This window comes from Trachypithecus francoisi, unplaced genomic scaffold (genome assembly GCF_009764315.1).
Source record: "Trachypithecus francoisi isolate TF-2019V2 unplaced genomic scaffold, Tfra_2.0 Lachesis_group20, whole genome shotgun sequence".
NCBI classification, from domain to species: domain Eukaryota; kingdom Metazoa; phylum Chordata; class Mammalia; order Primates; family Cercopithecidae; genus Trachypithecus; species Trachypithecus francoisi.
The window spans coordinates 56,480,865-56,507,787 of record NW_022681466.1 but is presented as its reverse complement, the minus strand read 5'-3'; the positions used below and the strand labels follow the sequence as shown (position 1 = coordinate 56,507,787).

Sequence of the window (26,923 nt, the reverse complement as noted above, 5' to 3'; positions counted from 1 at the left end):
CTGGTTGCATCCTGCAGACACTTGCAAAAACTCAGTTCACTCAACACAACTGTGTCCTAGACATGGGCCAGTGGATGATGCCTGGCTTCCCACCAGCCTTTGACAGGTCTCACTTTGGGAACCTGGGTGGATCCCTCTTGGAAGTTAAAGACCAGCTCTGGACTCTGGCTCCCCACATGCTGGGACCCCCCACATACCCCCACTGCCCACCAACCCTGATCTTCACCTGGCACAGGGCCTCCAGCCTCTGTTTCTCAGTCACTTCTGTGGCCACCTGGGCCAGCTTTTGGAGCAGCAGCTAGGTTGGGGGGGTGGTGTTATCCAGGAAGTAGGTGAGGGCCTGGCTGAGTGAGCAGGGGGGCAGCCTCTTGTCACTGACCCAGTAGCTGCCTGGATGAGGAAGGAAGGTGTCAGGATGGAAAAGAGGCCCCATTCGGGATTCTCAGAAGGTAGCGAGGCCCCCAGGCAGACACCCCTTATTCTCCAGCTGCAGGGAAAGGAGGCTCTAAAGTCCTGGCTCTATGAGCAAAAGGCAGGAAGGAGGTGGCGCTTGGAGAAAGGATTGCCAGGAAAGGCTGATCACCAGCCCCCCAAGGGGCACTAAGTTGGCGTGGTCCTGATGAACTAACCATGTCCTTCTCTGGCCCAGACCTGAACTTCAGCAAGACACCCATTGGCGATCTACAGACTCACAATGACTAAATCCACCAAAGACTAATGGATACCTCACAGGCCAGTTGTTCACTCAGAGAAAAGCCCGTGACTGCAGTCCCCTGGGTACTGTACCAAGAGGTGCTGGGTGAGCAGAAGATGAGCCCAAAGGGAAGTCCCAGGGGGCAGCATGCAGGGCAGTCACAGCACAGACCCTGGGGCCAGCAGACACGGGTTCAAACCCTGGCTCCCCACTTCCTAGGTGACCGAAGCCTCTGGGCCTTGGGTTCCCTCCGTGTGAAACAGATCTGATACCAAAACCTATCTTGCTGGGTTGGCATGAGCGCTGAATGAAACTGTGCACATGGTAGCTGGTGCTGTGCCTGGTACACAGATGCTTTCTAAATATTAGGTTAAAATATGAGCATGACATTATCTCCTCTGGAACAGAGTCCTGATGAACCACATCCATCACCCTGCAGTCACAAGGACGCCTGTCTCATTGTCCCCATGTCTCAGGTTCTCTCACTTTCTCCTGGACAGTGGGGAGCACTGCCAGGCTCTGCCTCTCTGATCCCACTTTCTTTTTTATTTTTTTGAGACAGAGTCTCTGTTGCCCAGGCTAGAGTGCAGTGGTGCAATCTCAGCTCAGTGTAACCTCCACCCCCCGGCTTCAAGCAATTCTCCTGCCTCAGCCTCCCGAGGGTCAGGGATTACAGGCGTGCACCACCATGCCTGACTAATTTATTTTGTATTTTTAGTAGAGATGGGGTTTTGCCCTGTTGGCTAGGCTTGTCTCGAACTCCTAACCTCAAGTGATCCACCAGTCTCGGCCTCCCAAAGTGCTGGGATTACAACTGTGAGCCACCATGCCTGGCTTATCCCACTTTCTGACTTTGGCCACTGTATTTAAGGGGATACACTGGCGGTGTCATTATCACTGGGGAAACTAAGGCCAGGGAGTCATGCCTTATGGGCTGGGACTGTTTCCACAGCTGCTTTCTCATAAGCTTTCACGGCCCACCCTCTCAGCAGGAAGGACAGGGATGGCTGTCGCCGGCAGGCCCAGGCCTGGGCCCAGCCCCTCAGCCAGGTGGGGTGGCCGGAGGATGCCAGGCAGCACTGGCTACCTGGCCCAGGGCTCACTGCTTTCGTCCTCGGACTCCAGGCGCACTGCCTGGTGGGGTGCGGGGCCTTCCACCACATGCTCCAGGATGCCTTGGACCAGGGCCGGCTGGTTGCCTGGGCAAACCCCAAGGTGCTCACCCAGCTGTAGTTCAGGCCTTGGCCATCCTCACAAGAAAGTTTCACCAGGGGAAGGAAAAAGAAGCCTCAGGTGGACTGGGCGCCATGGCTCACACCATAATCCCAGCACTTTGGGAGGCCGAGGCGGACAGATTGCCTGAGGTCAGCAGTTCAAGACCAGCCTGGTCAACATAGTGAAACCCCTTCTGTAATAAAAATACAAAAATTAGCTGGGCGTGGAGGTGGGCACCTGTAATCACAGCTACTCAGGAAGCTGAGGCAGGAGAATGGCTTGAGCCCAGGAGGCGGATGTTTCAGTGAGCCAAGATTATACCACTGCACTCCAGCCTGGGCAACTGAGTGAGACTCTGTGTCCAAAAAAAAAGAAAAAGAGGAAGAAGCCGCCGCCTCAGGTGACTGCAGGATTTCCTCCAGGGCTCCCTGATGGGCAGGCGAGATTCCCCAGGAAATGTGCCCTCCTTTCATTTTCCTGGCTGGTTCCACAAGCCTGGGCCACCATCCTGAGCTTGGGATGAGGGATCCCCACAGGCAGGGGTGCTCGAGAGGGCCCCAGGAGCTTCCCTCTGGGGAGGAGGGGACCCACCCCTTCCCAGCAGCCCTCTGAGCCCCCGAGCGCTTGGCCACAGCCTCTGCCTAAAGAAAGTATCCCCCTTGGAGACATGTGGACATCAGAAGAAACCTTTCCTTGTTGCCAGGACAAACCATGTTCTTATTAGAACCAAGGCTAGTTTTCCTAATGCACGTGGGGAGGACAGCACGGATTAATGAAACCTGCAGATAATCCACAAGGCTCGTTTCCCAGAGCTGGGAAATCTCCTTCCCTGCCAACACTTTTCCTGAAAGTTCTTCAGAATGAATCAAACAGTTTAAGTCTGTCTTGCACTCTCCTTTTAGTGAAAGAGTTCAAGGCCGGGCGCGGTGGCTCAAGCCTGTAATCCCAGCACTTTGGGAGGCCGAGACGGGTGGATCACGAGGTCAGGAGATCGAGACCATCCTGGCTAACACGGTGAAACCCCGTCTCTACTAAAAAAAATACAAAAATTAGCCGGGCGATGTGGCGGGCGCCTGTGGTCCCAGCTACTCGGGAGGCTGAGGCGAGAGAATGGCATAAACCCGGGAGGCGGAGCTTGCAGTGAGCTGAGATCCGGCCACTGCACTCCAGCCTGGGCGACAGAGCGAGACTCCGTCTCAAAAAAAAAAAAAAAAAAAAAAAAAAAAAAAAAAAAGAGTTCAATGAGGAAGGAGAGGAAGTGGAGCAGGTGCTTAGTGTCCAAGCTGGAAAAGTGGCCGTGGTTAACCAAGACTAGATGTAGAAGCACAGGCGGCCACAGGTCCAGGTGAGCCCGTTCTACGATGGCGTGGCTGCTGATGCCAGCAGAGGCTCCTCTCCTCTCCCTTCAAAGACTGACTTCTTCTGGTCTTTCATTCATTAGAATAAAATCGACAGAGCATCACCCGAGAAGCCCTGCACTTTCCCTTACCTGGATGGCGGACTCTGTAGGTTCTGCCGAGATTTGAGCCTCATGGTGAACACGTTCTTGGCGTGCATGCTGCTGAGGGCTGCGAAGAACACAGAGACGGTGAACTGGCAAAGTGGCTCTTGAGCATAGGTAGGAGAAGCCCCCAGGTGTCTGAGTCAGTGACACCTGGACACTACACTTGCGGCATCCTGCTGAGGTGGCTGTTGGGGTTTTCTTTCCTTTCCTTTTATTCCACTGTTTCTGAATCACAAATAAAGATCCTTGATCTGATACAGGGCAGCCGTGTTGCTTCTAGGTGTTGGGAAATTCAATTTAGGAACCTAAAAATGAAAAGCCCCAGGACATCTCCATGGCTCGGGATGCACAGGAGAGCATCGTTGACATTGGGGAGATCTTAAACATGTAGAAACCTTCAGGACTACCTTTGTCAGGGCACAGGGCACAGCACCCCGGGGTGCAGAGTGGAGAGTTCACCACTACAGCCTGGAATCACCTCTGGGACGCCTTCTTCACGACCCTTGGCTGCCTTCCCAGCTGGAAGACTGGGGCTCAGACCCCAACATGGCCATAGCCTAGCAACAACTTCACCTCCCTGAACTGCAATTTCTCTATCTGTGCTTTTCTCCCAGGAGTGTCCAGGCTCTTGAACACTCCTCTCCTTGACGTAGGTCTCCTTGACCATGGGCTCAGGGCTCAAACCACAACACAAACAAGCCCTGTGTCCTGAAATAAGCAGGTCCCTTTGCTGAGGTCCAAAGGCTGTGAGTCCTGCACGAGCCTGAAGTGGTGCAGGTCCCTGGTCACATTGGAGGTGTAGAGCTTGGGGATCTGAATGTGCTGTTTGCCTTGGACATCAAACGTTTCATGGGCTGCCTGGAAGAAGCTGGAGCAGATGGGTGTTAATGGTTCCCTAAATGACGGGGCCAACCAAGTCACTAAAGAGCTAAGGAGATACCGAGTGGATCCAAAGTGGACCCGCCACTGTGTGGTGCCTGTCCCCAGGCTCTCTATGGCTGAAACATACACAGTAGTTAAGAGGTGTCCTAGGTAGTCAGTGGGGGATAGACTTTAACCAGAAACTCCCTAAGGGCACGGGGGTACCTGTGCCACCTTCTCCCCCAGAGTGGTGTGCACAGGGTGGAGCCCTTCTGGGGGACTGAGGGAGAGCAGTAGTGACCTAAGCCCTCAGGTCCGTGGCCCTGGCCCATGTCTGGGACCACATCTACAGGACCAGGGGCAAAGGTCATGGCACCCAGGATGCCCATGATGTCCTAGGCATGAATGCACCTGTCATGTCCCTGCTGTGGGGCAGCTCTGGCTGGGAACTGACCTTGAAGGTTTGCACGGCCCAGCTGCAGAAGGCATCCTCCTGCCCACTGAGCTCATCCTCTTCCCCCGTCGGGTGAGCTGAGAGGCCCCCAGGTGGGAGCTTCTGGTTGAGGTCAGGAGTAAAGGCTCAGAACTAAGGGCACTTGCTAGAGCCGAAGTCAAACACAGCATACCTGCCCAAGGACACACAGAGACTCGTGTCTCATGTAAGCAGCACCTGGCACCCAGCACCCAGCACCAACAGCCTGGAGGGCCAGCCCCAGACTCTTCCTCTCCAGCTGGAGCATGGAGCTAGACCTCCTTCTGGTCCTCTTGATCCCCCAGCCTTGTCACCAACTCCTATGACCAGCTCATGCTTGGCCTGCAGACCTGTAAGAGGGACTGGGTTTCTGTGGCTTGACCCGTGACACACTCCGAGGGCAAACCTCTGAGCCAGGGTCCCTCTGTGCCTGGTCAGCTCTGAGAAGACCCCGTATGCACACCCAGTTCCATCCCCTGAACCCAGACTTTGGGTACACAGGGAAGGGCTAGGACGTGTAGGAGGAGGGAAGAAGCTTTACCTGAATTTGTTGGTGAGCAGTTTTAACATGAAGAGGGATTTCTTCAGTTTCTAGATAGAGAGGGAAGGACAGTGTTCTCAGACCAGGATGAAAAAACAAAACAACAACCAAAAAAACATTGCTTTTTCCCTTCTTCTGGAAAACTGGCCACAGCAGGCAGGAGATGGCTCCCAGCCCACAATGAAAGTTGTTTTACATATGGGGCCACCTGGCCAAGGACCTGGTTGTCAGCTGACAAGTTTAGCTTGTCTCTCACCCCAGCTAAACTATAGCAACTCGTGTGGGCCCTGCCCCTTGGTGGGAGACCCAGAACAGCCTGGCCTCCTCCCATCCCAGCCCTGGCAGAGGGGGCCTGCCTTATAGCAGGGCATCTCCAGAGGGCCTCCTAATGGGCCGTGATTCTGTCTTCTTGTTTGGAACCTGGTAGAAGCAACAGCAATTGGTCCTATAGTCTCTGAAATGAGGCTGGCTCTCCAGGAACCCAAGACGATCCCAGGAGGTGTGTGACCCAGCAGAACTAGCGTCAAATCCCAGGGTGAGTATTTACTCCCTTTTCATAATTTAGTTTTTAGTTCTTCCCCTTCAATTACATTTTCATTCTTCTGAGCACTGGAGAGACAGTCTCGAATTGGTCCTAAAAGACCTTTACTATCTCTCTCATTGCCTATTACTCTTTTTAAAAAACAAAGAAAGAGCAGGCCTTGGTCAGGGAATAGTATGTAACTACAATTCATTAATTTCATGTTGTTTTCATTGAATTTATGTTTTGCTGGCTTTCCATTTGTGAGAGTGATACAAGTTTCCTTTAAACATAAATTCGTAAATGCAAACAGGTAGGCCATTCAGAGAAATATATAAAATATATCATAGGGAAGATGATACTCCCATATGGCAGTCATTACGACAAATGACCTGAGTGACCCAGAGTGACCTGAGCACTGACTCCCAAACGCCCTCCGTAGGACGTCCTGCATCCCCCAGACCCTTTCCTGGGTCCTCCTGTGCCCTAACACCCCCTAGACCATCCAGACCTCAGGCCACCCACCTCTCCGTTGCCAGAGCAGTCTCCATTCCCGAACGTGCTGGTCACCACCAACAGCAGCTGCTCCTCCTCCAGGCAGCTCAGCTTATACTCATCCATGCAGAGAACCTGGATGGTACCCAGGTGGACATAAGCCCTCAGCTCCCAGTAGACACTCTGGGCTTCCTCCCACACCTCCCCCAGCCCAGGGCTCCTGTGCTCATCTGTCTCTCCCAGTGCCCAGCACAGGCGTGGCACAGAGGAAGTGAATGGACCGATTTGAACACATCATCCTCGATTCTCCTTCCCCGCTCAAGCCCTGCAGCTAACCCATCGGCGAGTCCTGGAGGCTCTGCCTCCAAAATACTGCCTATCCCATGTCCAAACGCCTCCCGCCACGTCCACTGCTACTTGCAATTCTGTGTGTGTGGAAATATTTCCACAAAATTGGAATGAGCAGGTCACAGCTGTGCCTGGAGGGAGTGGCCGGGGAAATGTGCCCTCGCCTTGTTATTCTATCCGGGCCCACCCAGCTGAGGATGGGGGACCTGCCACCACTCTCCTGGCAGTTCCGGACTCCTGGGAGCCAGCAGGTGAGGACCCAAGAGTGTTTTCAGCGACCTGGCTGACCTGGTCATCAGTCACTCCCACCTTGGCCTAGGCCTCTACATGGCACAGATCACAGCTCATTCCAACCTGGCATTACACTGGCCTGTGCCCTGTCCTCAGGGTCACATCTGTCTCCCAGAAGCCGTGCGACCCTGGAAAACCCATCAACCTGTCTAACAGTCAGGTTCCTCCTCTGTGCATTAACAATGACATTGATGCCTGCTTTGCAGGGCGCTGGGAGGGTAGAGGGAGGTGTATGCTGGAGAGTTCCCCGAGGGCAAGGCCTGGCTCTGCGTCACTCACTGTCAGATCCTCAGAGCCTGGAACTGGCCCAGCACGTGGCCACCATTCCCTAAGAGTTGGATTTGATCCGTCAGTGCTGAAGGCAGGGGATAGAGCTTAGACAGACCCCCTGTGTCCTGTCTTCTTTATCTGCAGCTTACTCATCCTTGCCCCTTTCACATGCACCCTGCAGAGCAGGTGTTCACTGAGCTTCCACAAAATTCAGCTAGAGCAGCTGATGGATACTGGGGCCTGGATTCACTGTCAAAGTGTTTCTCAAAGTGTGCTCTCCAGAACACCATGGAAAACATTTACTGTAGAAGTCTGAAAATCCCAAGAGCTGGGCATGGTGGCTCACGCCTGTAATCCCAGCACTTTGGGAGGCTGAGGTGGGCAGATCATAAGGTCAGGAGATGGAGACCATCCTGGCCAAACTGATGAAACCCCATCTCTACTAAAATACAAAAATTCAAAAATTAGCCAGGCGTGGTGGCAAGCGCCTATAGTCCCAGCTACTCCGGAGGCTGAGGCAGGAGAATTGCTTGAACCCGGGAGGCAGAAGTTGCAGTGAGCCGAGATCCTGCCACTGTACTCTAGCCTGGGCTAGAGCAAAACTTCCATCTAAAAAATAAATAAAGGAAGGAAAGAAAATCCATGCCCACAGGTCTACCCTTGTGTATGAGCAATCAGTTCTACCATTCAGCCCAGGTGTGTGTTTGCTGGACCATCTGGAGGAAGCTGAGGAGACATGAGCTGAAGGCAGAGGGTGAGTCCGAGGTGGGATCTTGGGACAGGTACGAGAAGTTAGGCAAAAATGGGATAATTCTAGCCTTAATAACCTTAGATAATAGTTCACATTATTATTTAGTTAATAGGATTGTACCCACGTTAAATTTCTTAATTTTTTTAAGAGATAAAGTCTCACTCTGTCACCCAGGCTGGAGTGCAGTGGTGCAATCATGGCTCACTGCTTCCTGGAACTCATGGGCTCCAGCAGTCCTGCCTCAGCCTCCTGACTAGGTGGGACTATAGGCACACGCCACCATGCCTGGCTAATTTCTTTGACTTTTCTCTAGAGACAGGGTCCACCTATGTTTCCCAGGCTGGTCCCAGACTTCTAGACTCAAGTGAACCTGAACCTCCTGCCTCGACCTCTCAAATTGCTGGGATTACAGGTGTGAGCCACCACACCCAGTCTAAATTTCTTATGTGCCATGGTACTGCAAAACGTCATTATTAGGGGCAGCTGGATGGAAGGTGTAGGAGGACACTGTAGTCGCCTTTTCAATCTTTTATATCTAAAATAATTTCAACAGAAAACATTTATTTTAAAACATGAAGGTGGCTATCCTTCCATGAACGTGAAGTACAAAGGCAGGCCCACGGTGTCATTGGAATTCAGAACGCTGGTTGCAGGGCTGAGGGTGCTGGGAGGATCTGGGCATGGTTGGCTTTGTGATCTGGGGGCTGGTGTGTTCCATCTGTGAATGTCTTTTGAGCTGCACACATTCAGAAGAGACAGGGACCCAGCAGCTCTGTTTGAAATAGTGGGGGAACCAAGGGCCCCCCACATCCAGGTCCGTTGGGAGCCGGGGCATCGAGTTCCACTGCAGGAATCTCCAGGAACCCTGAGGTCCTCCCTGAGCCAGGGCTGGGCTGGGCACACCCTGAGTGCCCACATGGTAGGCGTCTTCCCGGACAGCCCCACCGGGACAGGTATGGAAGGACCAGGTGCCCATGGCGGGGAAGCTGACCAAATATGCCGCTGGAACCGGGCTGGTGGGCTGGGAGGGGCCTGCCTGTTCCCCTCGCAGAGGCTCTTCCTGCCATGTGAAGCCAGCACAGGCCTGGGCGCCCAGGACCCTTGCTCGGGTTTGGCTGAAAGGAAAACAGACGTGGTCAGGGTGAGCCTGACCCCCGGGCTGGGGAAGCAGGGCACTGCAGGGCAAGGGGGGTTCCTGAGCCGGGGTCTCCCTATGCCCCTTACCTGGTTATTCAACATCTGGAGAAGCCAGCCGAATGAGGAACCCTGTGCGCATAGACCTTCCTTGTTGTGATGGGAGGAACAGAGGTGCTCAGGGACCCCTGGGCTGCCCTAAAAGCCTCCCTCCCTCTTCCACAGTCAGCCCTTCTGGAAGGAAGGAAAGAAGGATGGTTTCCTTCTGCAGAAAGCTGCTTTTTCACTTGTTTCTGAAGCTGGGGAGGGTCACCAGAGCCGAGCTCGCCTGTGGTGCCTATGTCACCGTCCATGCTCAGGATGTGCATCTGTCCACCTCATCCACCCCCCAAAGCGGGGCTTGACGTTGCCTCCAGCTGGAGACCTGGGCCACTGACATGGCCTGGCCTGTTTGTTGTACTCTGGCTGAGCGTACCTGGAATTTTCTGGGGTTTTTCGCCTTGATTTCCTGAATGTTCAGGAGGACTGAGCACACCTGCATCCGGACGTTCATGGGAATGCCCTTATGTACTCACTTCATCAGCTGTGGGCAGAAAACGATCTGGTGTCACAGGCCCTGCGACAACCCCAGTGAGAACCAGAGCCTGAGGATTCTGGAAATCTTTGGTTTTGGCCCCATCATTCCTCAGTAGAGGTGACGTCAAGCTGGGACAGGGTCTCCCTTCCCAGAATTGAAAGAGTGGATGGACACTCAGAGTCGGGACTCACCAGGAGGCTTTCCTAACCCTGAGCTCCGGGTGGCCCCAGCCCTAGATACAGATTCCCTCCCAGCAAGGTGATGCTTGCATGAACAGGCAGCAAAGCTGGTGACCAGGCCTGCAGTCCTCTGGGTGAGGACAGTGTGCCACCTGCCCTCTGACAGGTTTACAGTGCCGGGTCACAGCCATGGGTGCCTGTCCCCTGTCTGCAGAGAGTGATTCTGGGGCCTCTCCCTCCACACATGACCTTTTTACTGTTCTTATATGTCTCCCATTGTCCCAGCATTTTCATCCACTTGCTCTTGCGTCTCATCTCCCGCCTCATTTGCTGTCAAATGAGGAATGTTGGAGTTAGCGGAGCTGTCAGGCTTCCTGGAGTCGCCCGTGGATGCTGGGTCTTGGGCTCTGAAGCCCCGGTGGGACCCAGCTGGAGGGAGCCAGGGAAGGGCAGACCCTAAGGGCTGAGAGCCTTTGAGCAAATGAGCGCCACTGGGCTGGCTTTAGGTCCCCGGGACGTGCCATCCTGGGGCCACAGACACACCAGTCGTAAGTCAGACCCCATCCTCTAGGTGGCAACCTGACACAAGTGGGCAGCCACCCCCAAGCCACAAATGTGATTCTCACTTTGGAATTTCATCAAACTGCAAGAGATACAGCAACCTGGGGTCAGGTCCAGCAGGGACTGCTGCACCTCCCAGTGACAGCGTGTTGCCCTCACCCGCCACTGCCCAGGCCCACTGCCTCCTCCGCCTCATCAATGACCCGCTGGGGTGGGCTCTAGGCTGGGCTCCTCTTTGTTTTTTATTTTTTATTTTATTTTATTTATTTTTATTTTTTTGAAATGGAGTCTCCCTCTGTCACCCAGGCTGGAGTGCAGTAGCGTGATCTCGGTTCACTGCAAGTTCCGCCTCCAGGGTTCATGCCATTCCCCTGCCTCAGCCTCCCGAGTAGCTGGGACTACAGGTGCCCGCCACCACAGCCAGCTAATTTTTTGTATTTTTAGTAGAGACAGAGTTTCATCATGTTAGCCAGGATGGTCTCGATCTCCTGACCTTGTGATCTGCCTGCCTCAGCCTCCCAAAGTGCTAGGATTACAGGCATAAGTGACCACAGCCGGCCCTAGGCTCTTCTTACCTGGCCCCAGATCCCTTCCTAGCACCAGACCCTGGGTCATTAGCCTCAAGATCTGCTGCCTCCCTGGCCTCTCCGTGAGATGCCCAGAACGAGGCCCTGCCCATCTTCTCCCCCATTCCCCTAAGGCCACAGCCCCCACTGTCCCCATGCCTTTCCCCCTTCCCCATGGGGACAGTGAGAGCTGTAGCTGTAGGGAAATGGGGAAGAACAGGGGCAGGTGGGCCCTCAGAGACCAGAGACCTGCTGGACAATAGCCCCGAGGCTGGGCCAGGCGTCCCCTCACCCTGTGGCCACAACCCTTGGATCTCACTGGGGTTGTCTCCAAGTGGACAGGACCAGACCCTCAGGCTGCCCCGCTCCTCTTATGCTAATTTGGAGACAGAACTGCTGAGAGCCCAGGGGCCTGACCTAGCCCAGTCTCCATTCCCACCGGGCTCCTTAGATGGGCCCCGCAACGCTGGCCTAACAATCACCTCGGGCTGGACCTGCCAGGGAGCCAGGGAGGAGTTCTGACCCTGGAAAGGAGGTTGGCCCGACCTGGGGAGACATGTCCTGCATCAGAATGACCTTCCTAAAAGAAAACCCATCCCTGAGCTGAGATAGGTGATTTAGGGGCTGAGAGAGGAGCACAGGGGACTCACTGCAGAATCCCAAAGTGATCAATGCTGCTGTAGATTCCAACAGGCTCAGGCCCCATGTCCTCTGGCAGCCCAGCTCGGTGTCCCTGTAACCCAGAGGGAGCCTTGGTGAGGGGTCCAAGGTAAAGGGTGCAAGGGCCTGGGGGTAGTGGCCACCCGTCTCCACCCTGTGCTCCTAGTGAGCCCAGGACCCTTTGACCAAGGTGCACTGGAAGAGGCCTCCCTCCAAGAAGCAGACCGACCCGTACCTTCTCATACTTCATAATGATGTCCTCTCGCTCCTGTGCCCGCAAAGTATCTGCGTCCTCTACCATGCCCATCCTGTGAGACAAAAAAGGCCAAAGGTTACACCGTACCTGAGAACTTTGGCAAACACCTGAACTGCTCCTGCCCGGCTCCCAGATGCTGCCTGGCTGTGTAACAGCCATTCCACCACTGCCCTCAGGTGAAAAGGGGCCAGACCCAGTGGCCCACACCTGCCCAGGTCTCTGGAGTCTCAAGCCCCAAGCAGGGGTGGGAATCTTCCCAAGGACTTGAGGACAGTGGGACCTGGACAGAGAGTCCTGTTGTCCCCAAATGCCATGAAATGGGCACACACCTGCCCTGGCAGTTTCAATGGTGTCCACCTGCCAAAGGTGAAGGGTCTATGATGGGCTATTCCAGGGATGTGGAGGCAGACTGGGGAGAGGGACCAGAGGTCTCTGTACGATCTGCCTCCTGGGATTCTCAGGGACCACAGAGATGCTCAGTTTCCTAAGGGGAACAAGGTCTCTCCTGAGTGCTCGGTTCTGCTCCGCTCATCACTTGGGCTACCGTGGCCCTTCAGTCTGAATAGTGAAGCCACTTTAGGAACAACAGGTTTAGGGGATGAAAATAAGCTTCTGTGTCCAAAGCAGTCTCTGTGCTCATGGAAACCACGTCTCTTGGGGAGGGTCTGTGGACTCCACCATTGTGAGGTGTCCATACAGGAGGGGGCCTCATTGTCCTGGGTCACTGAGGAAGAACAGTGGGTCCTTGGTCCTGGGGAACACCTAGATGCATCATCCCTCCTGGGAACACTTGGGGCAAAAGGAGGGCAAGGCCTGGATAGGACCAGATAGAGAAAGAAATACTTGGGGACAACCCCAGTGCCTGGACCCCTTTGAACAGAAGGGAAGATAGTCTCCCCACAGCCAGCCCTCCAGGGCCCCTTCATTTTCCACAACTGCCCAAAGGCAGAAGGCTCCCCATGCCACTCCCAGACAAGGGACTGTGTGGGTCCAGTGGGTCCCTCAGCGAACATCAGGACCCAACTTAGTCCCCAGACATGTTCAGAGGACCCTCCCCTCCTCCCCACCCACAATGGATCCATCCCAGTGTCTCTGCCAGGGCCAGGCTCTGCCCCCTTGGGATCGGAAACGCTGGACAGATTTGGGATCTAGGGCAGGGAGACCACAGGGTTCAGGCCTTAAGTCCAGCCCTGCACATGGCAGGGCTGAGAGCAAAACTCAGGGTCATGTCAGGATTCCTGGGTCGATTACCGCCTCTGACACCAGACGTCTCAGTTGCCAAATGGGTACATTTGGGAACAGCACCTACGCTATGGAGGCACCATGAGGATGAAAGAGACAATCGTCTACACAGGCAGTGTAGAATGGGTGCCCGGCGAGTGCTCGGGATGACCCTCCTCAGCAGGTGCCCAGAAGCCAACACAGCCCACCCTGTAGCCATTGTCCCCAAGTCAGCCTGGAGGGAAGAGAGCAGGTCACACTCACCTGATTCTGATGAATCAGCTGGCCTGTGTTACGCCTCTCAGGGAGAAAACCTTTGAGTTCACAGAGCTGCTCCAGATACCACTGTGTGTGTGTAGCTGCTGTAGAACAGAGGCAGGCTGGAGAGCAGATGGGTGCTAAGCACCAGTGACATTCTGAGGTCATGGCACGCATCACAGTGGAGCCTTGCCTGGGTCAGCAGGGCCCAGAGTCAGCATCCTCCACTGCCTGAGGCATCAACATGCCTGCCTACAGTGTGTATGTGCACACATGTATGTGGGTAAACACATCTGTGCATGCGTGTATTGCTTCTCTTGCCATGCTTGGCTGCCCCACTCATGTGCACCCAGTTCCTCATCACTGTTGCCCCCAGGGCCCAGGGCTAGAATCAGATCATCCATGGGTGCTCCCTGACCTCAGCCCTCCCCGCCCAGGGTGGTCCTGAGACACACGTAGGGGTGGAGGGAAGTGACTGCTGCTGTTGAATCTCAGAATAAAAGTGTTAATACTATTACCTAATGCTCTTTTTAGTATCTCTATTGGTCTTTTCAAAATACTATCTCTAGTGGTATCTCTTTTTTTATTTCTGATATTTTAACTGGGTACTTCTCTCCATTACCCTTGGTTATTCCAGCTAGAGGAGCCTGTGGGGAAAGTGCCCTGCACACAGTAGGGCCTCACTCTTCTAGACATGTTTTCTAAAGTCTGGCTCATCTGTCCTTCCACCCAGGGCCTAGGGGCTGCCAAATTCCAGGGAACAGAAAGAGCTTGGGATAAAAAGAACATTTAAGGGGAGGGCTTTGACCTGGGCTGAGTCTGCCTGTGCCATCCAATCATGGAGCCTCAAGTCCTGAGACAGAGCGTCCAGATGCCCCAATGCAGGGCCCTCCTGATCGACACCTGTTTCCCTGTACTCATTAGCAACCTCACCCACCCTACTCTCAAAGCACACTTGCCCCTCATATCCGGAAGCTCTGCATCTGTGGATTTAGCCAACAGCAGGTGGAAAATATTCAGAAACGAAATTGGATGCTTATGATTCCACTGAACATGTGCAGACTTCGTTCTTGTCATCATTCCCTAAACAATACAGTATCACAACCATTTGTATAGCATCTGCATTGTATTACATATCATCAATAATCTAGAAATAGTCCAATGTATACGGGAGGATGTGCATAGCTTATATGTAATTACTCAGTCATGTCATATCAGAGACTTGAGCATTCATGGATTTTGGCATCCCAGGGGACCCTAGAACTAATCATCCAAGGATACCAAGGGATGACTGTATAAACTCACTCAGGAAGGCTTCTCATTGGAGGAAGGGCCCCGTTCAGGACAGACAGGGGCATCCTCCCTGGACTACCGTCCATTCATCCATCCATTCACCTATTGGCCCCCCACTCTAGGACTGTCCCAATGACAGCCCTGGCAAGTGGAGACAACAAAAAATACTGGCTCACGTTGTCCAGCTTTGAGGTCTTGGAAGAAGTTGCACCAGTGTGAGAATAGGGAGTCAGTTTCCTACAGGATCCAGAGAGCATATCAGGCAGCCTCGGGGTGAGAAAAGGAGACCGGTCTCTCCAGCAGCCACACAGGCCTGCAGTAGGATGGGGCTGGGGCTGGCCATGTGGATCACCTGGGCCTCATGAGGGTAAAAGAAAGACCAGGGGCAGAGGAGAAGCATGGGGGCAGCTGGTGGCCTAAGGAGAAGGTGCTTCAGGGAAGCGGTCTGTATTAGTTTGTTTTCACACTGCGATAGAGAAATACTTGAGACTGGGTAATGTATAGAGGAAAGAGGTTTAATTGACTCGCAGTTCAGGGAACTTACAATCGTGGCAGACGGCAAAGGGGAAGCGGCACCTTCTTCACAAGGCGGCAGGAGGGAGTGAGTGGAGAACCCCTTCTCTAAGAGAATAAAACCTTTGACCACTGCTCTTCCTTAGTGGATTTTGTTTGTCTTCTGATGAACTGTAAGGTCTCATCTATCATTTTCCTAGGCTCAAGGATCCATCAAAAGCTGACGCTTCTTTTGGGGAAGCTCTGCAGTGCCTTCTTCTCACCAGTCTCCCTGGGAAGCTTGTAAACTTGGTTTGCACCTTAAGCAGCCAGGTACACGCTGGGGCTCTGCTTCTCTCTTTCACTAAGAGGGAGAGCCAAGAAAGAGACTGAAGCATGCTCTGTAGAGAAGACACTGGTGCAAATGCCAGGAGAAAGAGGGGCCTGAGTTGTCTTCATTCCCCTTAAAAACACGCATTCCCTCCCATGCCACCTTAGTGAGGACATGAAGCACAGTGAGTGTGTGTGTCTGAGTGTATGTGTGCAGGTATATACACGTGTATATATTTATATGCATGTGTGCATGTGTGTGCGTGCATGTGCATGTGTGTATGCATGTGTACACGTCTGTATGCATATGTGCATGTGTGTGTGGTGCAGGGATATGAGGTGGACCAGATGTGGGAGCGCAGCTCCAGCTCCAAGCTGCACGTCTCTCTGTTAGAATGGTTTAGAGTCCCTGGACCACAGCAAGATAGTGTTTTCATGTGCATCCATTTATCTTAGCATTGAAACCCATATTTTTAGCAGCATGTAAACCTTAAGTTGCTTAACTATTCTTAGAAGCATTTACACCAGTGGTCCCCAACCTTTCTGGTCCCAGAGACCAGTTTCATGGAAGACAGCTTTTCCACAGACCCGGGAGAAGGGGAAGGGATGATGTGGAGATGATTCAAGCCCATTGCATTTATTGTGTGCTTTATTTCTATTATTATTTCACTGTAACATATAACGAAACAATTACACAACTCACCATAATATAGAATCAGTGGAAGCCCTGAGCTTGTTTTCCTGTAACTACATGGTCCCATCTAGGGGTGATGGGAGACGGTCACAGATCATCAGGCATTAGGTTCTCATAAGGAGCACGCAATCTAGATCCCTGGCATGTGCAGTTCACAGTAGGGTTCACGCTCCTATGAGAATCTAACGGCACCGCTCATCTCACACGAGGCAGAGCTCATGCCGTAATGGAGCTCAATGTGAGGGATGGGGAGCAGCTGTTTCTACAGATGAAGCTTTGCTCACTGGCTGGCTGCTCACCTCCTGCTGTGCAGCCTGGTTCCAAACAGGAGGGAACCCCTGATTCATCCAGTAAGATAAATCCGTTATGTAAGTTGACATTATTCGCCCTGCACCACCCAAATTATCCTGCATACCTACACCCCATACCTACACCCACCCAAGGGTCCTGTAGTGCACTTTGGGAGCTGGAGACAGTAAGCCTCGAGCTCCATTGCACACTCCATCTCTCCACCATCTGTGGGCTAACAGGCTGCGTTAGTTTCCCAGGGCTGTTTTACAGGACCACAGACTGGGCACCCTCAACAACAGAATCTTACTGTCTCACAGTCCTGGAGGCCATGAGTCCAAGGTCAAGGTGTCAGGAGGGTGGGCTTCTTCTGAGGCTGTGCAGGAAAACTCTGTTCCAGCCCATCTCCTAGCATGTTGGTGGCCATCTTCTCCTTATGACTCTTCATTAAGGGTGATTATGTTGAGGGCTCAGAAGAGAAGGGCTGGACAGAATGTTGGAGCATATGGAGGGGGTCAGGCATGGTGACTCACACCTGAAATCTTAGCACTTTGGGAGGCCGAGGCGGGAGGACTGCTTGAGGCCAAGAGTTCAAGACCAACCTGGCCAAGATAGCAAGACCAAGTCTCAAAAAAAAAAAGGAATATGGAAAGGAAAGGTCATTCTGATGAAGTCTCAGATGGAAATAAAGAAGAGGTAAATGGAAACTGGAGGAAAGGTGAGTGACGCTTGCATTAAAGTGGCAAAGCACTAGTGTTTGGTGGAAGGCAGAACTTGTGAGTGATGAAACTGAAATTTGGCAGAAGAAATATCTAAGCAAATAAAGTATTGAAGGAGCGGCTTGATTCTTTTGAAGGTTTATAGGAAAATGAAAGAAAAGAGGAATGATTTAGAGACAGAACTTATAATCAAAAGGGAAGCAGAACTTAAAGATTCGGGAAATTTTTAGCCTTCTCAGTCTGCCCATATTGAACAGATAAGAAAGTGTGTTTGGGAGAGAACACGCGGATGTGGGTCAGGAGGCCTGCGTGGATCAGGGCTGGGCTCCTCACAAGGACAATGGAAGAGCGACCCTGAAGGTATTTTGTAGGTCACTCAGGCTGCACTCTCATCACAGGTCCATGGTGCCAGGGCACTGAGGGCAGTACGGTTTCCAAGGTGGGCCCTGGGGACCTTGGGGCTTGCTGCCCAGCACTCCCTGAAGCCACTGGTTCCCACACTGTGCTGTGGTGCTCCTTGGCTGCTCCAACTGTTGCTCAATGGGCCCTGGTGGAGTGGGGAACATGATGTCACCCCTCCAGAGGGTACAGACAGAAAACTCTTCAGCAGCATCCACATGGTGCTCATTCTGCAGGTGCGCAGAGTGCAATAGCTGTGGGACATGGCTGCCTCCACCTACATTTCAAAGTATGTCCCAGAAAGCCTTGGGGTCAGGCAGAGAACTGCCACAGGGGAGGGACACCACAGAATGTCCCCACTAGGGCAATGTCCAGCAGAGCCGTGGGGAGGAGGCTAGCCCCAAGATTCCCATGGTAGAGCCAGCAGTGTGCAAGGCCACCCTGGGAGAGCCTCAGGCATCAAACTCCAACATGTAAGAGCTGCTGCCTGGGCTGCACCCAGCAAAGCCATGGGGGAAGGGCCACCTGAAGCCCTGGGCCGCCCAACCACATCCTAGTATATCTGGAACATGGGCCATGGAGTCAAGGAAGGTTCTCAAGTTTTAAGATTAAATTTTCTTTTCCCTGTTGGGTTTTGGACTCACTTGGGACAACCACCACCAAAACCACCAAAAGCTGAAAGCAAAAAACACAAAATAAACACCTTAACCCTATCCCTCCATTTAATGCAATTCAGGACTCCCACCAAGAAGAATTTCTCCATTTCTCAGCAGAGCTATAGGGCTGGTATTCAAACCCGCCTATAAGCGATGCTATTTCTTTTCCTTAGGTAATTATTTTCCCAGAACTCTTTGAAAAACAATTAAAATATTTTTGACCAAAAAATTAAACACATAAAGAAGACCATCTAGGCCTTTGCAGCATGTACCTCCAAACTCTTCCAGCCTCTACTCATTATCCACTTCCACATTTTTGCGTATTTTTTAGAGCAGCATTCCACTTCCTGGTATCAAAAATCTATACAAGTTTGCTAGGGCTACCGTAACAATATACCACAGATGGAGGTCTCAAATAACAGAAATATTTTTTCTCACAGTTCCCGATCCCAGAAGTCCAAGATGAAGGTATCAGCAGAATTGGTTTCTTCTAAGGCCTGGCTCCTTGGCTTGTAAGTGGCCACCCTCCTGTCTGTGCCTCCATGTGGTCTTCGGTCTGCGTCTGGGTCCTCATCTCCTCTCTTTACAAGGACACCAGACAGATTGGATGAGGGCCCACCCATATGACCTCATTTGCCCTTAATTACACGTTTAAAGGCCCCATCTCCAACCACAATCCCATTCTGAGGCACTTGGGGTTAGGACTTCAACATAGCAGTTTGGGGGTGGGGGACACAATTCAGCCTGTAACACCCAACTTCTGTGCCTCCAAAACTGCTGAGACAGAAGAAATGATTTGCCATGGTCCCTTCAAAGCTTCTGCCCAGAAATGGCACCTGTGACTTCTGCTCCACTTCACTGCTAACAGCAGGTAACATGGTTCACTTCAAAGGGACAGGGAGGTGCTCTCCTACCATGGATTTAAATATAAGACCTCAAACTGTAAAAATCCTAGAAGAAAACCTAGGAAATATCCTCCTCTACATCAGCCTTGCCAAAGAATTTTTGGCTAAGTCTCCAAAAGCAACTGCAACAAAAATAAAAAGTGACAAGTGGGACCTAAGTAAATTATGTTGTAAATCAATAAATGTGATTGACTTATTGAATCAGTAAATGTATATTTATTGATTATAAATTTTATACACTTTATATCTATAATAAAGAGTTTCTGCATAGCAAAAGAAACCATCAACAGAGTAAACAGACAACCTACACGACGGGAGAAAATATTCACAAGCTAGGCACCCAACAAAGGTCTAATATCCAAATCTATAAAAAACTTAAACAAATCCGCAAGCAAAAAAAACCCCAAATAACCCCACTACAAAATGGGCAAAAGACATGAAAAGACACTTCTCTAAAGAAGATATACAAGTGGACAACAAGCATATGAAAAAATGTTCATCATCACTAATCATTAGACAAATGCAAATCAAAACCACATGAGATACCATCTCGCACTAGACAGAATGGCTGCTATTAAAAAGCCAAAAAACAACAGGCACTGGTGAAACCATGGAGCAAAGGCAATGCTTACACACTGCTGGTGGGAATGTAAATTAGTTCAGCCACTGTGGAAAGCAGTTTGGAGCTTTCTCAAAGAACAGAGCTAACATTTCACCCAGAAGTACTATTACTGGATATATAACCAAAGGAATATAGATCATTATACCAAAAAGATGCATGCACTCATACATTCATGGCCACACTATTCTCTATAGGGAAGACATGGAACCAACCTAGGTGTCCATCAGTGATTGAGTAGATGAGAAAAATGTGGTACATATACACTATGGAATACTACATCACCACAGAAAAGAATGACGTCATGTCCTTCTCAGCAACATGGATGCAGCTGGAGGCCATAATCCTACATGAATTAAGACAAGAATGAAATACTAAATACCACATGTTCTCAAGTAGGAGAGTGGGAGCTAAACACTGAGCCCATGTGGTCAAAAACATGGGAAAATTGGACACCGCAGACTACTGGAAGGGGGAGGCTACGGGATGAAAAACTATCTACTGGGTACTAGGCTCACTACCTAGATCCAATATACCCATGTAACAATCTTACACCTGTACCACCCTGTATCTAAAATAAAAGCCGAAATTTAAAACAATATTGCTAAAAACGCTAAAAAATTTTTCAGCGAGTTGTAATCTTTTTGTTGGTAGAGGGTCTTGCCTCAATGTTTATGGCTGTTGACAGGTCAGAATGATGACTGCTGAAGGTGGGTGTGTGCTGTGGCAATTTCTTAAAATAAAACAACAATGAAGTCTGCAGCATCCACTGACTCTTCCTTTGATGAAAGATTTCCCTGTAGCATGTGACACTATTTGATAGCATTTTTCCTACAGTAGAACACCTTTCAAAACTGGAGTCAATCCTCCCAAACTCTGCCACTGCTTTATCAACTAAGTTCACGTAATATTCTAAGTCTATGGTTATCATTTGGACAGTGTTCACAGCATCTTCACCACAACTAGTTTCTATCTCAAGAAACCACTTTCTTTGCTCATCTGTAAGAGGCAACTCATCATCAGTTCCAGTTTTTTCATGAGATTGCAGCAATACAGTCACATCTTCAGGCTCCACATCTAATTCTAGTTCTCTTGCTATTTCCATCACATTTGCAGTTACTTCTTCCACTGATGTCTTGAATCCCTCGTCATCCATGAGAATTGGAATCAACTTTTTCCAAACTACTGTTAATGTTGACGTTTTGACCTCTTCCTATGAATCCTGAACATCATGAATGCCATCTAGAATATTGCTTCTTTCCAGATTTCAATTTACTTTGCTCAGATCCATCAGAGAAACCACTATCTATGGCAATATCAGCCTCCTTGTGTACCTTTATCAGAGTTCTTCAGTAACCAGCTGGATTATCAATGAGCAGGAATATTTTGAAAGGTATAACTACATCTCCCAAGCAGTAGGTCCCAACAGTGAGCTTAAACTATTCTGCAAACCATGCTGTTAACAGAAATGCTGTCATCTAGGCTTTGTCGTTGCAAACAGCACAGACAGAGTAGATTCAGCTTCATTCCTAAGGGCCCTGGTAGTTTTGGAATGGTAAGTGAACACTGGATTCCAATTCTAGTTACCAGCTGCATGCACTCCTGAAACGAGGGTCAGCTTGTCCTTTGAAGTTCTGAAGCCAGGCCTTGACTTCTCCTATCCAGCTGTGGGAATCCTAGACGGCAGCTTCTTCCAGTAGAAGGATGTTTGGTTTACATAAAATCTCTTGCTTAGTGTAGTGCCACCTTCATCAGTGATCCTAGCTAGATCTTCTGGATAAGTTGCTGCAGCTTCTGCATCAGCACTTGCTGCTTCTCCTTGCATTTTTATGTTATGGAGACAGCTTCTTTCCTTAAACCCCATGAACCAAAATCTGCTAGCTTTAGACTTTTCTTTTGAAGCTTCCTCACCTCTCTCCACCTTCATAGAATTGAATAGAGGTAGGGTCTTTCCCTGGATTAGGCTTTGGCTGAAGGAAATGTTGTGGATTGGTTAATCTTCTATCTAGACCACTCAAACGTCCTCCAATATTAGCAATAAGGTGGTTTCACTTTCTTGTCATTTATGGGTTCACTAGGGTGGCATTTGTAATTTCCTTCAAGAGCTTTTCCTTTACATTCACAACTTAGTGACCTGGTACAAGGGGCCCAACTTTTGGCCTATCTCGGCTATAGACATGCCTTCCTCACTATCCTTAGTCATTTCTAGTTTTTGATTTAAAGTGAGGTATGTGCAGCTCTTCCTTTCATTTGAACACTGAGTGGCCATTGCAGGGTTGTTAAGTGACCAGATTTCAATATTGTTGTGTCTCAGGGAAGAGCGAGGGCCAAGGAAAAATGGGAGAGATGGGGGAACGGGTGGTTGGAGGGGCAATCAGACACACAACATTTATCAGTGAAGTTTGCTATCTTAGATGGGCACAGTGCATGGAGCTCCAAAGCAGAGACAACTGCAACATCAAAGGTCATCAATCAATCACAGATCACCATAACAGATAGAACAACAATGAAAATGCCTGAAATATTGTGAGAAGATCCAAAATGTGACTCAGAGGCACGCAGCACATGCTGTTGGAAAAATGGCGTTGATGAACTTGCTCGAGGCAGGGTTGCTACACTATCAATTTGCAAATTGTGTTTTTAGTATTTGGAAAGCACAAGAGATCACAGTACAATATAACAAGGCATGCCAGGAATTGTTAAACTGCATTGTTAGGGACCAGTGACAAGAAAAAATGGTCTTATATGTTCAGTACAGATGCAACCATTATTTTAAAAAATATTCTCCATCCATGATAGGTTGAATCCAGGGATGTGGACCTCCAACTGTACATGATTTCAGCAAATACATTTGAGTCTCTAGTGACAGAATTCTGTATTTTGTTCTTTCCTATTATTTTAATGACTCATTTTAGCAGAGTTCCTCTCTGCAAGTCTATAACCCTTCATAGGCCAATCTTACCCAGGAACCCAGATGCAATACAGGCAAATAAATAAACAAACAAACAAAAAACAAATGGAATCACAATGCAGAAAAGGACCCACCTGGATGTATCTCAAAAATGCAAACTTGGCTGAAGTAGACATTTTTGTAATGCAAAATTGTTGTACTAAAATGTCTATACATACAATGTGATTCCAATCAAAATCGTGTTATTTCTGAAACTTAACACAATAACTGTAATATTTATATGTTGAAGAAAAGCCAAAGCACCTGAAAAGAACAAATCGGATGAGCACGTCTTATCAAATAGTAGGCTGTGTTAGGTATAAAGCCATAGTACTTATGTCATTATGATGCAGGGAAGGAAAAATTAATGAATGGCGTAGAATGGACAGTTCCAATAGTAACATTTGTATACAGGAATTTGATTAGCATCAACATTGTAGATTAGTGGGAAAGAATGAGTTTTTCCATAAACTGTGCTGGCATAACTGATTATCCAGATGGAAAGAAATGAAATTGCACCTCTACAACATGCTACATAATGACTCCTAAACATTCTATGGCCAAGGGAAAGCTACAGGAGTACATGGGTGATTTCTCTAAGGAATGTGACTGCAATGTACAGATCATTCTCATAGGGTCCCTGAAGGTAAGGACAGTGCCTCAGGCTAATGAGATACTCAGGTAGAAAACTCAGAGGCGAAAAGAAAAACACAGTAACTGAGATCCAAAAAAAGATAAGACTCAGGAGGAAAATATTCATAGTAATGATGGCCTAAGGTCTTTGAGGACCAGCATAATTGAGCTCAGAGAGTGATACTGTTCTCTATGCAGCCAGGCTTCAGATAGTCATAGGGAAGTTCTAGCTCCTCATTCCGGGCCACAGTTTCCCTTTCCAGGTTGTCCAGATCTGTTTGAAATTGTCTCAGCACAGCTTTGGGCTCAGGGCCTAAGACATATTCTTCTTTCTGATGCTCAAGGGGGTACCTGGGGCAGAAAGAGGATGAATGAGCTCCTAGTTACAAGACACAGGGACCGGGACCCAGAATCCAGCCCTGCACCCTGACATCTCCTCTATAGTCTCAGAGGTCCCCTTTCACCACGTCCACCTGCCGCCAGCTCAGAAGCCACATGATGCCCATGTGAACACAGGACTGCCAGACATCAGGGAGTGACCTAATCACTGTGGGCCTTGTCACATCTTCCTTGGTGGTGGGTGAGGGCATCCTCACTGAGCACCGGCCATTAGGGATCAAGGCATACCAGTCAAGCTAGAAGAGGAACCTGAATTCACCCTGAATCTTGATGTGTGGACACTAGCCTCCAGCTATCTCTTCCAGAACCCCCAGTCCAGACACCTGCCCTGACGGATGCAGGCTTTTGTTTATCCACACCTGGCCCTCATTGATGGCTGCATGCTGGGCAGTGCACGTGAAGATGCACACGGTGAGGAAATGGCAGAGCTGAGCCCGAGACTGGAAGGAGGCAGGGAAACCTAGGAGAAGAATGAGCCAACTTTACAGTCCACAGCCCCAGAAGGGATATGAAAATAAATCCTCATGTCCTGGGACATCCAAGCCTTAGAATTAATGAGTGTTTAGGCCGGGTGCAGTGGCTCACGCCTGTAATCCCAGCACTTTGGGAGACTGAGGCAGGCGGATCACGAGGTCAGGAGATAGAGACCATCCTGGTCAACATGGTGAAACCCCGTCTCTACTAAAAAAAAAAACAAAAAATTAGTTGGGCGTGGTGGTGGGCACCTGCAGTCCCAGCTACTCGGGAGGCTGAGGCAGGAGAATGGTGTGAACCTGGGAGGTGGAGCTTGCAGTGAGCAGAGATCGCGCCACTGCACTCAGCCTGGGCGACAGAGCAAGGAGAAAAAGAAAAGAATTAATGTGTGCTTATTCATGTATTCAAAAAGTATACAACTGCTATGTACCAGGCACTCTCCAGACATTGGGAATATGTTGGTATATAAAAGTAACAAAACTTCCTGCCTTCTCAGAATTTAGATTCTAATAGAGAAGAAAGAGCATACATAGAATCATTAAAAATTAAAATTACACATAGTATGTTAGGGATAAGAATAGAAATAAAGCAGCAAAAGGAGGTATGAATAGTCAGAGAGGATCGCTGGTAATTTCATTAAGGGAGCAAGCCTCAATGACAATCATCTGCAAAGCAGGGAGTGCTGTGGTTGGAGCACAGGCTGTGGCATCAGCTCTGGGTACAGTCCTGGCCCTGCTGTTGCCCAGCTGCATCCTCTTGGACCTGTTGCTCCCTCTCTCTGAGCCTCAACATTTGCCTCTGAAAGTGGGGATAATATTAATTACCTTATACATCAGATGATGATATAAAGCCCCTTAGTATATTATAGCTATGATTATTATGGTAGATTTTGAAGGATGAGGAAATCTGAGAGGCTGTGTGGTGGTCAAATGTTCCCTGTTAAAAAATAGTTTAAAATGAGGGAATAATAGGAGACAAAAGGAAAATGGGCAAAACGATTTTAAAAGAGTCCACACAAAAGAAAACGTCCATGTGGCTACTCAGCCTAGGAAAAGGTGCTCAGATCCACTGGTCATAGAGAGAATGCGAGTTCAACTCACAACATGATAATGCAGCATATTCACAACAGCTAAAATGAAAAAGACAGAAAATGCCAAGTATGGTCGGGCGTGGTGGCTTACGCCTTTAATCCTAGCACTTTGGGAGGCTGAGATGGGTGGATCACTTGAGGTCAGGAGTTCAAAACCAGCCTGGCCAACATGGTGAAACCCCATCTCTACTAAAAATACAAAACAATTAGCCAGGCATGGTGGTGGGCACCTGTAATCCCAGCTACTCAGGAGGCTGAGGCAGGAGAATTGGTTGAACCTGGAAGGTGGAGGTTGCAGTGAGCTGAGTTCATGCCACCGCACTCTAGCCTGGGTGACAGGGTGAGTCTCCATCTCAAAAACAAAAGCAAGAACAGAAAAGAAAATGCCAAGTATTTGAGAGGATGTGAAGCAACTGTAACTCATACTCTTCTGGAAAAAGTGGAAATTGCTGGAACTACTTAAGGAAACTTATCAGTAACTACTAACAGTGTATATGCACATAATCTATGATCTACCAATTCCACTTCTAAGTATATACCCAACAGAAATGCACATACAACAATGTTCATAGCTGCACTGACATTGTTAGCCTCCAGCTGGAAACAACCTAAATGTCCATCAATAGCAGAAAAAAAAAATAAATTGTGCCATATTTACATAATGGGATACTTTACAAAATGAAAATGAAGAACTATCTGCAACAATGTAGGTAAATCTTAAACATATTGCTTAGAAAATGAAATCAGGCACAGGTGAGTAAGTGCTTTTATTTGCATTTATGTGAAATTAAAAAGTAACCTACACTGTTAGAAATCAGGACAGTGGTTACCATTGGATCCAAAAGACTAGGAGAAGGCCGGGTGCGGTGGCTCAAGCCTGTAATCCCAGCACTTTGGGAGGCCGAGACGGGCGGATCACAAGGTCAGGAGATCGAGACCACCCTGGCTAATACGGTGAAACCCCGTCTCTACTAAAGAATACAAAAAACTAGCCGGGCGACGAGGCGGGCGCCTGTAGTCCCAGCTACTTGGGAGGCGGAGGCAGGAGAATGGCATAAACCCGGGAGGCAGAGCTTGCAGTGAGCTCAGATCCGGCCACCGCACTCCAGCCTGGGTGACAGAGCCAGACTCTGTCTCAAAAAAAAAAAAAAAAAAAAAAAAATCCGTCTCTGACACCCAAAGTAATTAAGAACACATAAGCAAGGGCGGTTCCAAGATGGCCGAATAGGAACAGCTCCAGCCTCCAGCTACCAGCGTGAGTGACACAGAAGGCGGGTGATTTCTGCCTTTCCAACTGAGGTACCGGGTTCATCTCACTGGCGCGTGTCAGATAGTGGGTGCACGACAGCGGGTGCAACCCACTGAGCGAGAGCCAAAGTGGGGTGAGGCATTGCCTCACTTGGGAAGCACAAGGGGGAAGGGAATTCCCTTTCCTAGACAAGGGAAACCATGACACACAACACCTTGAAAATCGGGTCACTCCCATCCTAATACTGTGCTTTACCAAGGGTCTTAGGAAATGGCACACCAAGAGATTATATCCCATGCCTGGCTCAGAAGGTCCCACACCCACGGAGCCTCCCTCATTGCTAGCACAGCAGTGTGAAA

General features: G+C 49.8%; 2 long non-coding RNA genes across 2 annotated transcripts in view; both read right to left on the bottom strand.

The window, feature by feature from the left end:
- Window positions 1-303: 303 nt before the first annotated feature.
- LOC117067650 lies at window positions 304-7,563 on the bottom strand. The gene is made up of 5 exons (XR_004430811.1): window positions 6,333-7,563; window positions 5,288-5,337; window positions 4,901-5,096; window positions 3,399-3,477; window positions 304-390 (listed from the first exon to the last, which is right to left on the bottom strand). It is a non-coding gene; the product is annotated as an uncharacterized LOC117067650 (long non-coding RNA).
- Window positions 7,564-15,195: 7,632 nt separating this feature from the next.
- The window catches only part of LOC117067649, a 28,183-nt gene continuing 16,455 nt past the window's right edge, over window positions 15,196-26,923 (bottom strand). The window contains exon 3 of the long non-coding RNA XR_004430810.1: window positions 15,196-18,826. This is a non-coding gene — a long non-coding RNA (uncharacterized LOC117067649). The remainder of the gene's footprint in view (window positions 18,827-26,923) is intronic.